Source organism: Lissotriton helveticus, chromosome 11, assembly GCF_964261635.1.
Source record: "Lissotriton helveticus chromosome 11, aLisHel1.1, whole genome shotgun sequence".
In the NCBI taxonomy this organism is placed as follows: domain Eukaryota; kingdom Metazoa; phylum Chordata; class Amphibia; order Caudata; family Salamandridae; genus Lissotriton; species Lissotriton helveticus.
Window position 1 is genome coordinate 109,285,659 of NC_136072.1, and position 12,878 is coordinate 109,298,536.

Below are 12,878 nucleotides of genomic sequence, written 5' to 3' on the forward strand. Positions count from 1 at the left end.
GGTAATCCTTGAAGTTTGATACTAGGTTAGTGTGCACGATGCCTAGCCATAGTGATTTGTTTCGTATTTTCAAATGTTGCGCAATGGATTCCCGGTTGGAGGACTCATGTCCGATACCTCCAGTTGGAACTCCGATACATGATCTTTATAGTCGACATGGTGTGGGTCCTATAATATATAATGAATACTGGGTCCGCTATACAAAGAAAGACGGTGACCTTAGATGGCCACCACATGGAACTTTTGAACTTTCGATTTTAGATAATCTTGAGGCTAAATTATTTTTAAAGAAAGCTAGGCCAGCTATGTTTGATTCCTTTCGGATATGGCGTAAAGAGGCCAAGCAGAAAGAAATCAAACAACTTAAAAAGAATCAAAAACAAGAGTTCGTTCCTGTAATGCAAGCTATAAAAGAATGTAGACAAGACAAAGAAGAAAAAGACATGGAAATCGCTACTAGATTGCATCACATGAAAATAGATAAATGTTACCCAGTTTTACCGAATAAATCAGAAAAGAAAGAAGAAAATTTGAAGGAGGATTCCTTGCTGTCATATTTGATGAAATCACCACCTCCTTATGTACAGGGTGCTACTGCTCCTGTAGTTGTTCCTGTAGTACCTCCTGTTGTACCTCTTGTTGCTCCAGCGGCTGCGGGCCAGCCCGCTGTTAACCCTACGTTTGTTTCACCACCTGTTCTCGTTCCTACTGCTTCTGTACCTGTACCTCCGCAGACTGTTGTTTCTGCTACTCCGACTACCTTGTCTGTTCCTACTATGCCTTCCTTCACCTCCAGTGTTGTTGCCCCTGTTTTTCTTTCTCCTTCTGTTCGTAAGCGTGTCCCTAACTCTGTTGCTACCCTTTATTCACCTCTTTCTGGTCCGTTATTTTCGTCTGATTCATCTGAAACTCCTCAGAGACGGAGTCAGATCCCTAGTGGTAGGGAGAAAGAGACGTTAGTAACAATGGCACATAAGTGGATAAGACATCCTGCTAATTACACTCCACGTGTAGTTTTTGATACGTTTTCTCAGTTTAATGAGCCTACGCAGAGATTCGTATTTGAGGAGATGTGTAACTTTTTGAGAGAAGAATGGTATAATGATGATGTAGATGATGTACCGTCCGACATAATTGAACTTCAGAGTCACTTTTCGAACGGTATGATTATAGGAGATGATGTACGACGTGCCGTGCAACGCTTATTAGCATTCAGATCCACAGCACATTCTCGGGTGTCATTAGATAATACCACTGAGAACTGGAAAGCGGTTCCTGGTCAGTATCCTATGAGAGAAGTCCCGCCACTGTGGGTGCCTGGAGATCCGCAAGCTAACCCTGCAATTCTACCGCATTTTCGAAGGGTGTGGATACATCTTCCATGGAAACGATCAGAAGTTTTGCAAGTGAAGCAATCCTTACCAGATCCGCGTAAAAATCCGGCTGGTTATTATAAGGAGTTATCACAATTGATAGAAGCTTCTATTATGAACCTTGCCGACATCGACATGTTGTTTGGCAACGTTGTACCGCAACCAGTTTGGGCTAAAATTCGTCAAGCTAATCACGCAGTTGAATTAGGGGGTGATTGGGCTGCACTGCTAGCAGCTGATGCATTACAAGTTGGTGGGGCTAAACCTGAACAGTTGATCTTGGATTTGCCTCAGAAAATAATTACGCTCATGAAAACTCTCATGCCAGCGATGAAGGTGAACTGGGATAAGTTATCAGCTTGTAAGCAAAAGAAAGACGAGAGTGTCTCAGATTTCTTTACAAGGTTTGAGGAAGCGTTTGTCGACCACAGCGGCCAGGACATGGGCGCTGAGGGAGGCCAGCGGTTATTCGTTGACAAATTCGTGTCAAATTTGCTGCCTGAGCTATGCAACAAATTAAAGAATTCAGAGAGTGCGTGGGCAGTTTCAACCCCTGCGCAAATATTAGCAACGGCTCAGTATTATGAGAATAGGGAAAAGGAAGAAAGTGATCGTGTAGAAAAGAAAACGAAGGAGCTCAAAACGAAGGTTTTGTTGCAGCAAGCATACCCTCCACGATCAAACCAAAATGATGCACAACAGCAGTATCGACCACGAGCACAGCTCGATAGGACACAGCCGCGCTCTGACAACTTTGATTCCAGATCTTCACTTGGGTATAATCAGTGCGCATATTGTAGGAAAGAAGGACACCTAAAATATGATTGTCTTGCTTTACGGGACCGCCTGAATGGTGTATCGACACGTGGAAACCGTGGTGGTGGTCCTCAACAGGCACCACGTGGTAGAGGTCGTGGTTCATCCCACAATCAGATTGATCGTCATCAAAATCAATCGGATGCAAATAATTACTTTGACCAGCGAAATACGGGGTCAGTGCGATCTGCACAGTATAATGTTGATGATTATTATGTAGACCACGAAACTGTTGTAAATGACCATTACTAGGACAGCCAACGACAAAGAGAGGGAGTAGTGTCAGTTCCGGTCGATCAGAGTGGGCCTTACGTTGCAGTGGCTACATCAGGTGTAGTTGAGCCTTTTCTGTTAGACACTGGTGCGACAAAAAGTTCCATCATGCATTCAAAACTCCCTGGCGCACCTTTGTCTGGCTTAACGAATGTTTCCGTTGGATTCTCTGGCGCCCCTGTTAGTAACCCAGTCACTAATCCTTTGCCTCTTATGATTGGACCACGTGAGCTAACCGCTCCACTGATTCTATCTACAGGTTGTGGTGAAAATCTTTTGGGCCTGGATTTGTTGAAACGATTATATGCAACATTGTATTGTTCCCCCGAAGGAGTGGAGCTTACATTGGGACGGAGAGTGATCTCTCCCATGTATTTATCGGTTGATAAATTCCCACCGGAGTTGAGTTCTCTCCCTGCGTCCTTATGGGCCACAGGTCCTAATGATGTAGGCCTGTTAGACATTCAACCCTATGTGATTCAATTGAAACCAAATGCGCGATTACCGCGTTTACCTCAATATCGTATTTCTCTTGAGGGCGAACGAGCGCTGTTAGCAATCGTTCATGATCTCATCGGAAAGGGTGTTGTTGAAGAAACTCGTGGAAATGTATGTAATAGCCCTGTATTGCCAATTCTGAAACGAACTGACCCAACTAAACCTCCTGTATATCGTTTTGTAATAGATTTGAGAGAGGTTAATAAAATAGTGGTTCCACAATTTCCCGTGGTCCCTGACATTACGGCTTTATTAACAATGATTCCGGCATCTGCCTCCTGGTTCACAGTGATCGATTTAAAGAATGCTTTCTTTAGCATCCCGATTGCAGAGGAAAGCAGAGACCTATTCGGATTCTCATTAGGAGGTCGCAGTTTTAGGCTAAAACGCGCTCCACAGGGCTACTGTGAGAGTCCGTCAATCTACAGCCAAGCACTTAAAGGTCAGCTTGATGCCTTTATATTACCAACGGGTGCAGCTTTGATTCAATACGTGGATGATCTTTTAGTGGCAGCCGATACAGAAGCTATTTGCAAAACGGTTACAGTATCATTATTGCACTATCTACATGACTTACACCACAAGGTATCGCCTTCAAAGCTACAGTATTGTTGTCAAGAAGTTACCTATCTAGGTCACTTATTGTCAAAAGAAGGGAGAAGGTTGACCCCAGAAAGAATTGCAGCAATTTCCCGAATGACTGTGCCAAAAACCCAAAGAGATGTTCGTGCCTTTTTAGGTATTACGTCCTACTGCAGACAATGGATTCCAAATTTTTCATTGTTGGCAAAACCATTGATAGCCCTTACGTGCAAGGATGTCCCATCCCCAGTACCTTGGTCTGAAGAGTGTCAGAAAAGTTTTTCGGAATTGCGTGGTGCGTTGTGTTCGGCTCCTGTGTTGGGCACTCCTGACTACAGTAAGCCGTTTACACTATACGTTCACGAGAGGGATGGTTGCGCGTTGAGTGTTTTGACACAACCTTTTGGTGGTAAGCAACGCCCATGTGCCTACTTTTCCTCGACTTTAGACCCAGTAGCAAGAGCCTTGCCAAGTTGCTTAAGGGCAACAGCGGCAGCTGCGGCGTCCATTCGACAGTCCGCAGGTCTAGTCATGGATAATATGCTAACGGTAATGGTTCCGCATGCAGTCGACACTCTATTGAATCGAACGAAAACTCAACATCTGACAAGTGCAAGATTGTCTGGTTATGAGTTGACGTTGCTGGCCAGTCACATACGGATAAAACGATGTAATGTGTTGAATCCAGCAACATTGCTGCCGATCGACACAGAAACAAGTGGTGAAGCAGTACATGACTGCTATCTCAAAACTGAAGAGGAAACCAAGGGTCGCATTGACCTAAAAGATACTCCATTGACAGATCCCGATGGTACTTTGTATGTGGATGGTTCCTGTTTTAAATTGCCGAACGGTGATGTGACGACTGCGTATGCTGTAGTTACATTGAGAACGATTGTGGAAAGCGCAAGGTTAAGTCAGAATTCGGCTCAGGCTGCTGAGCTAATTGCTTTGACGAGAGCGTGTGTGTTGTCTAAAGGTAAACGGGTGAATGTGTTTACAGATAGCCAGTATGCGTTTGGTGTGGCACATAGTTTTGGACGACTGTGGAGAGAGAGAGGATTTCTTACGTCACATGGTACGAAGATTCAACATGGCCAGCTTGTGAATGATCTTTTGGATGCACTTACGTTGCCTAAGCAAGTGGCAATTGTTAAATGTAGTGCGCATCGTAAGGTGATGGATGATGTTGGTCGTGGTAATGCGTTTGCAGATGAGACTGCTAAGGAGACTGCCCGGAACCTTAGCACTCGAATGTATGTGACGAGTTCGGTTAGGTGGCCTGCAGAATCAAGTATGTGTGAGAACACTATCGAGAGTGTGAGAGCAATTCAGAATGAGGCCACCGAGACTGAAAAGGCGAAGTGGAAAGAAAGTACGGGAAAGTTGGATGCGAATGGTTGTTGGACTGACTTATCAGAACAGAAAAGATGGATGTTGCCTGATGCATATGTGCTAGCTGTTGTGACTATGGCACATGGGTTAGCACATATTAGCGCGAAAGGTATCTGTAAATTGCTGTTTCCTGTATGGAAGAATGATGGTATTACGAAATGTGCTGAACGCTTGGTTAAGAATTGTATGGTGTGTTTGATGCACAATCCTGGTAAGGGCACTCCCACTCCACCTGGCCATTTTGCCCCTCCTACGTACCCTTTCGAAGTTATCCAGTTGGACTTTATCCACATGGAGAGATGTAATAATTTGAAGTATGTACTGGTTGTGGTGTGTGCATTTTCTAGGTGGATTGAGGCCTACCCCCTTAAGGATAATACGGCTTTATCCACGGCAAAAATTTTGCTCAAAGAGTATTTTTCCCGCTACGGAATGCCTCGGGTTGTATGGTCAGACAACGGAAGTGAGTTTGTGGGGAGTGTGATGAAGAGTGTGTGTCGCGGGTTGGGGATTGTACAGAAATTTCATAGTGCCAATCATCCTCAGTCAGCCGATTTGGTTGAAGGGTACAACGGCACCCTTAAACTAAAACTAGAAAAAATTCAGGCTACAACAGGTCTTTCGTGGCCTGACGCTTTACCCTTAGCATTACTGTCAACAAGGGCAACTGTACACTCCCGAGTAGGGCTCAGTCCCTATGAAATAGTGTTCGGTCGTCCTGCCAACGTTTGGGGGGTCCCTAGACCGGGTGCCTTTTGTGATCTTGAGTATCCAATGTTGATCGATTATCTTTATGACTTGACTGCTAAACTGAGGTTAATTCACCAACAGGTTCACGAAGCATTGCCGACGCAGACAGAGGGTCCAGGCCACCAGCTCCAGCCCGGAGATTGGGTGGTAACGCGAAATTTTTCGCGCAAGAACAATTTGGATCCCAGGTTCACTGGACCCTATCAGGTCCTCCTTGCCACGAGAACTGCAGTTCGTCTCGAGGGGCGGAAGAATTGGGTGCATGCCACCCATACCAAGAAAGTCCCCATCCCGTTGCCAGCAGACTCGTGGGTGAGGAAAGGCATTGCATCAACTGAAACCGAAGGATTGCCGGCGTTTGTACCTTTTAGCGACGCACAACCTGTCGGAGAATCCTCAGTGCAGCAAAAAGGCATTGTTGAACACTTGTCATCAGAAGACTCAAGACCAAAACATTCAGCTGATCAACAGGGCGTTGTCCCTTCGACGAACCTTTTGTTTAACGAACAGACACGTCCTGGGAAAACCCGATATTTCCTGCGATCCAGCACTAAAGACTAATAAAAAAAACGTTCTGTCCCTTGACAAGTGCATTATCCCGTTTTCCATGATCAGTTTGAACACTCATACTATTGTAATTATTTTGTACACATTCATTGAGCTTCGTTCCTTACACTTTTTGTTTCCACAGCTGAGAGACATTGTTTTCATATATATATATATTTGTGAAATAAAGGCCGTAGGGCCGCGCGTGTACTTCCTTCTGGTTAGTAGGTCTTGACGCTAGGTTAAAGACCGTCGGTTCCTGGGAACTCCTAGGAATTGACTATTGCTACACAGAACGAAGTGCGTCAAGAAACGTTGCGGACGGTCATAGGGAATGGCATTTTCAAAGCTGATGGACTTGGAAAGAGCTCAAGCACAAAGATTCAAGCTGCAGCAACTCAGTCGTACCAAATGTTTTGTGTTCCAAATATTCGTACTGTTTGTGACTGTTTCTGCGTTATTGGCGGGTGGGGTGTATTACATGATGCCTTACTTCTTGCCTTCTACCATACCTACTCCTACCCCTGACCTTAAACTCACCTCCACTGTTTCTCCTCATTCTTTTCACATCTTACCTGAACACGAGCAAGCTAGACGTGCAGAATTCCGCAACAATTCCTTTATTCAGCTCCTTCATCAGCATCAGTTAGTGGTTAACACTACTAATTGTTGGGTGTGTGGGTTAATGCCGCATACTACGGATAAGGGAATTCCATATCTGGTGTTACCGTATAGCTCCCAAGGGTCTGCTCGAGCATTTCAAACAATGTTTCGAAGCGCACTGGGTTTCCACCCCATTCGAGAACCACGTTCCCCCTACTCTGGTCCTACCTCGTACCAAAAATCTTTGTCTATAGCAATAGAGGATTTAGATAGCGATATCTATGATCCCTCGCTAATCCCTGAAGAAGAGGTACAAGCCTATAGGGTCCTAAGTAGAGGCGAATATAGTGTGTTCACTGGTGAAAAACAGCTTAAAAGCTCGCCTCCGATATGGGTCGTACCCCACATTGGTAATTTTTGTTTAATAGGTCGCGGTCGTAGATCAAAAGCCCGACTTGGAGAGAGTGCTTGCACTGAAAATTATATTTTGCCAATGGTCTCGTCCCCTGTGTTTTTGGCTGCCAAGGGTACATACTTTATTTGTCATGATCGTGCATATGCATGGTTGCCCTCTGACTTCATGGGCTCATGTTTTATCACAAACTTGTTGCCTCCAACGTTTACTGTAGATGCAGGTTATCACAAAACTAGAGTTGTGAGAGGCGTAATTAGCGAAGAGGATACTGCCGGTCAAGAGGCAGGAGACTTTTTCAAGGGTTTCCTCCCATTTTGGGGACCTATGGTTAATAGTAGGAACCTGAGACAGTTGACTCGAGTGGTAGAATCGACAGCTAATATTACTGCCAGTGCCCTTGGTAATATCACCACAGAACTTCAGGCGGATAGACTTATGACGTTACAAAACCGTATGGTTTTAGACGTGATCTTAGCAGATCGAGGTGGGGTATGTAAGGTGATCCATTCGAGCTGCTGTATTTTTATTCCTGATAACGCTCCGACTGTCTATCAAGCCATCTCAAAGTTGCATAAGATCTCCGAATCCATACATGTGGATGTAGGGGATTGGACGCTACTTGGATGGTTTTGGGGCCTGATGTCGACTTGGGGTTGGAAGATTCTGATGATCATTGGAGTCGTTGTAGCGTTCCTGTTTACGTGTTGCCTTTGCGTACAGTGTGGTCCTGCCTTATGTGGCCTCTGTGCTACAACGTGTATGAGACAGCCACCTGTTACCAAAGGGTCTCGGTTGGACAGAGCTATGCTACAGCAACATCTCGAGGGTCTGATGAATATCGAATATGATTCCGACTAGTGCTTGCCTACATGAGGGCAAAAGGAGCGTCTGAGGTTCCGTGACAATTTTAAGTGATGTTTTCGACTCGCACGAATATGGTCGAGTCTGGTATCTAAGAACCGCAAATGACGAGTTTAGTAAGTGTGCGCAGTTTCGCTGTGCTAACTTAAACCGTTCGTTTGATATGTGGGTTTTTCATCTGTACCCACGGGTTCCATCTTAGATACGGCATCCATTTTGTCTCTTGCCCTCAAGTAGCCAGCGAACGGACACTGTCCGCTTCGTCACCCTGGGACTTTCAGGATATTTGTCGAAGACACATGTACTTTGTAAATATCTTTTACGATGAGGGGGATGATACTGTAAGGCAGATGGCCCCGCTCGAGGCTCATCTTGCCGTCCGGTTTTATTGTCTCAGCCGTGCATCTCATTAGGCACGTCCCTTTGATGCCTGTATCTCGTGTTTCCCGATACCTCCCCTTTTACACCCTTTTCGATCTCCCCACTGTCTCCATCTTCCTCTGCACCTGTCTTTGTCCCTATTTCGATCTGTTTTACTACCAATTGGAATTCACTAATGTTGGGAAGATGGGTTTTTACAGTTGGAAACCGCCAAATGTTTCCGCACTTATGTTCCGGACCTTATGTGTACCAAAGTGACCAAAGCGACCCCTCTGGGTGATAATTATGGGAACTAGGTTGTAAACTTTTGTGTACCATGTTGTCCTATGAGTAAATTCTGTATAAAAGGAGCGATCCACAGAACCAATTTGAAGCAGTCTCCCCAAGTTGCACGTGTTGTACTTGTTGTGACTTCTGTGTTCCCTGCAGTAAATAAACCTTGAATCTTTGACGCCGAAGGAAGTGTCCCGTGTCTCTGTAGTTTGTGCGCCGAAACAGGTATCCCATGAAGGTTATAGGTGTTGTTCCCTGGCACCGCTGGTACTGTTAAAAGTCCAGTCCTTCAGTATAAGAGCAGAAAGTGGGTGAGTTCAAACCTAGGTCCATTCAGGCTTCAAGTATTGCAGTGGTGCATCAGGTAGTACCAATGATAGGTATAGTGTGTCTGAACAACTAGAAAGTACAGATAAAAGTCAGGGACTCCGAGGTCGCCAAACTGATATGGCATTGTTAATGTCTGCCAGCTAATGGGTGGCTGCCTTCCCGCCCATATCAGTCTAATGAGCATACCAGTCAATGTGTTGAAGAATTAAGAAATGAGAGGAATGGGATTTTTTTTAAATAATAAAGAAGCAGAGGGAGAACCACCATCTTAATAATGGCAATCCTTCCTGCCATAGATAAAGGAAGGTTGATCATCTATCAATTTGCACCGATAAGCACTCAACTGCAGGGCCTATAATTGAGTCGGATCACTTCTGCTGTGCTACGGTGTAGGTAAATTGCTAGATATTTAGGGAGGTCATCACACCACCGAAGAGGTACCTCAAGAGTAAACGGGGCCGTGGCTTCCGTTAGCGGAAATATTTCAGACTTGGCACAGTTAATAACAATCCCAGAAAAAAACTAATTGCACCACGTCTCAAAGAAGAAGAGGGAGGTTAGTCTCAGGATTGCGAGCGAACAGTATAACATCGTCAGCATACAGTAACACCAGCAGGGGCCCGACGGAACCAGAGTTCGCATTGCTGGTGCCGTTACTGCAGGTGGAAAACTAGGGGATCCATTGCGATAATGAACAGTAGTGGTGAGAATGGACAGTCCTGTCTGGTCACCTGCGACAACTCAAATGTATCTGAGAAGCAGCCGTTTATATGAAGTAGGGAAGTATGAGTTGCGAGGTTCTTATAATCTTGATTCAGCAGAGAGAGGGGCCTGTAGGAATCACAGCGTGATGGAGGTTTCCCTGGCTTTAATAATAAAGTTATAACAGCCTCTCGCATTGTGGGGGGAAGCATACCTTTCTCGAGGGACTCTGTGTAGACTTCCAGCAAATCGGGAATAAGCAGGGGTTTAAATGTTTTATAGGATGTGCCAGACAGTCCATCCATACCCGGAGCTTCGCTGAGGTCATCGATGGCCTGGGATATCTTGTCTGCCATGATAGGGGAGGCCAGAAATTGCGTTTGCCCGTTTTTTGATCCAAACCATGGCTATTTCGGCGAATAGGAGTGCACTATCCAAAGGAGGGGAGCGAGTAGTGTACAGATGGGAATAATAAGAGTAGAAGGCTGTAGTGATTGCAGCTTTATTATTGCTTAAGGTTCAGTCAGGCATTTGGACCAGTGTTATGTAAGAGGATTGTTATTGAGGGTGTAGTAATGAAGTCAGTGTCCTCCCAGGCCTGTCCCCCTCCCATATATCCTGGTCCATGCAAATAATTGGTTTCTCGAGCAGCAAGTTTCTGAAATTCCGTTACCAATTCTGCCCGTTGGTACAGTGGAGCTAGGGTTCCCCCCCTGTGAGAGGTTTGCGTTAATTTCACTTAAGAATTTCTCCACCCTCTCCAAGTCGTAGCAAATGGCGCACAGGACCTCGAACTGTTTAGAGATACAGGTTCTTTGAATGCAAACGTTAAACACCTCTCAAAGTGTAGTGTAGCTGGATACCGATACAGTGTTCAGCTGAAAATATTTCGCTATGGCTTCACTAATCTTGGCACGAAATATGCAATCTTGTACCGCCTCCGCTGGGAATCGCCAGGGTGCAGGTGTGCGTATTGGATCTGGAATAGGAAGGGTCAACAGCACTGGTGAGTGGTCAGACAGTGTGCAAGGAAGATGATCTAGGGAATGTACAGCCAATGTAAGGTTGGGTGATAGATACCTGTGGTCCATGCAGGACCAGGTCCCATGAGGAGAAGAGTAAAAGGAAAATTATTTGCGTTGTGGGTTGCGGACATGCCATGCATCCTTCAGCAGAGAGGATCCTAATAGACTATTCAGTGCCTGTACGAACTGGGGTTTAGTAATCAGTCCTATTCCTGTTGTACCTGAAGCTGGTTTTAGTGTGAGGTTAAAGTCACCGCCCATTAGTATAGTGTCACTGCCTAGCAGAGATATATATGTAGCGATGTTGGGGAAGTAATTCTATGAGTCTATATTGGGAGCATATGAATTTACTAGTAATATACTTTGGGAACCCAAGGTACCGGCCAAAGGTAGGTAACGGCTCTCAGGATCTGCATTTGTCTTGTGTACCCTGAACGGTACCATTCTGTGAATGAGGATACATACCCCTCTTGAATACGAAATGTAATTCGCAAAAAAGCAGTTGTCAGTCAGGCAGGGAGGAGCACAGTGGCCTCAGTCAAATGTATTCCGTAAGTTCAGTTCACCTCAGCCGGTGGGGGATGTGCTTGCTGAGTCTTTCCGGTTGTCCACCCTTGGAGAGGCGGTATCTACCAGGTGTTGTTTCCAAAAAGCGGCTGCCTGGGCAGGAGAGTTGAATATGCGAGTTTTGCCATTCAACTGGATCCTCACTCTCGCCGGATACAGCATTGGGTAGCATATACCCGCTTTCTGTAAGGATTTAATGATGTCCAGGTATTTCCAGCAGGCTTCCTGTACCAAGGGGGTGAAGTCAGGATATAAAGCAAGTGTTGGTATTGAATGGACTCCCTTTACCGAGCCAGGCAGGAGCCAACATCTATGTCATGATAGTTAAGGAGCAGGGCCATGATACAGCGCTGGGGCACCAGGAGCCGCCCTAGGGGCCAATGTCGATGAGCCCTCTCCACTACGAATGTGGATGAGAAGGCACCATTCCCAAATGGCTCTTTTAGTAGGCGTTTGACCCATACATTCATGGGGCCAGTATTGGTAGACTCTGCTACTCCCGCTATGCGGATATTGTTCCGGCGCAATCACGTCTCCAGGTCTTTTACTTTTGCGGTAACCATCTTCAGTAGTTGTTGTGCGTTGGAATCGTTTAGCCATGGCCGGTTGCGCACCCTCCATCTCCAAAATGCGCTGCTCCGCTGCTTCAGTGCGGGTGTCTTGCTGGTCAATGTGGCCTCTCATGTTGTCCAGCCGCGTGACCAGTGTCTCAAGACTTGTGTCAATGGCCTTGAATCCGGCCCGCAGCTCCGCCATAATAGCCGCAGTTCCATCCAGTGGAGGGGGCCCCGACTCAGCCTGTTTTCGGGGGTCCTCATCTGAGGGGCCCGCTTCCTCTTTGCACCAGGGGAAATTTGCAGCATCAAAGGAGAGTTGACATTGTTTCAGGTCTCCCCTCCCCATAGTGTAGCCTGGACGGACACCACATTTAGGCTGGTTAGTCCCGGTCCTGTGTGCCAAGGAGGGGGATGGGTTTATTGTCGATCCCAGGTTGATGTGCTGATGGCTAGGAGGTCAGCACCATGGAGGGACACAGTAGTGTGTCGAAGTTAGAGAACCACCGTGCACATCTCACTGTATGACTCTAAGTCGCTGTTGTCTCAATTCCTCTGCGATATGTCCATGCATCTGCAACAGGAGCCAGGCGGTTTTTATCACATCAGGTGCTCCGCAGCCCACCAGCATAAAGGGCCATTGCCAGAGGCCAGAAGACACAGCAGCAGCCCGGGGGGCGCAGGTCGCACCAGGTCAAGGGCCCATTCCACTGGAAGCAAGCCGCTGTAAGTACCGGTCGCGAGGGAGAAAAGAAAGGGGGAGACTCATCGCCACGGCCCAATACCAGGGCTCAGCGAATGGATCAGTGCTTGCTTTTTAGGCCTCCAGGCAACATGATGCCTGGGAGAGGCCCGAGTCCGGTCACTCTCTACGCAGTGCCATAGGCTGCACCAGACGTCAGGCCCAGCCCACCGCCAGGGAGAGCTCACCGCC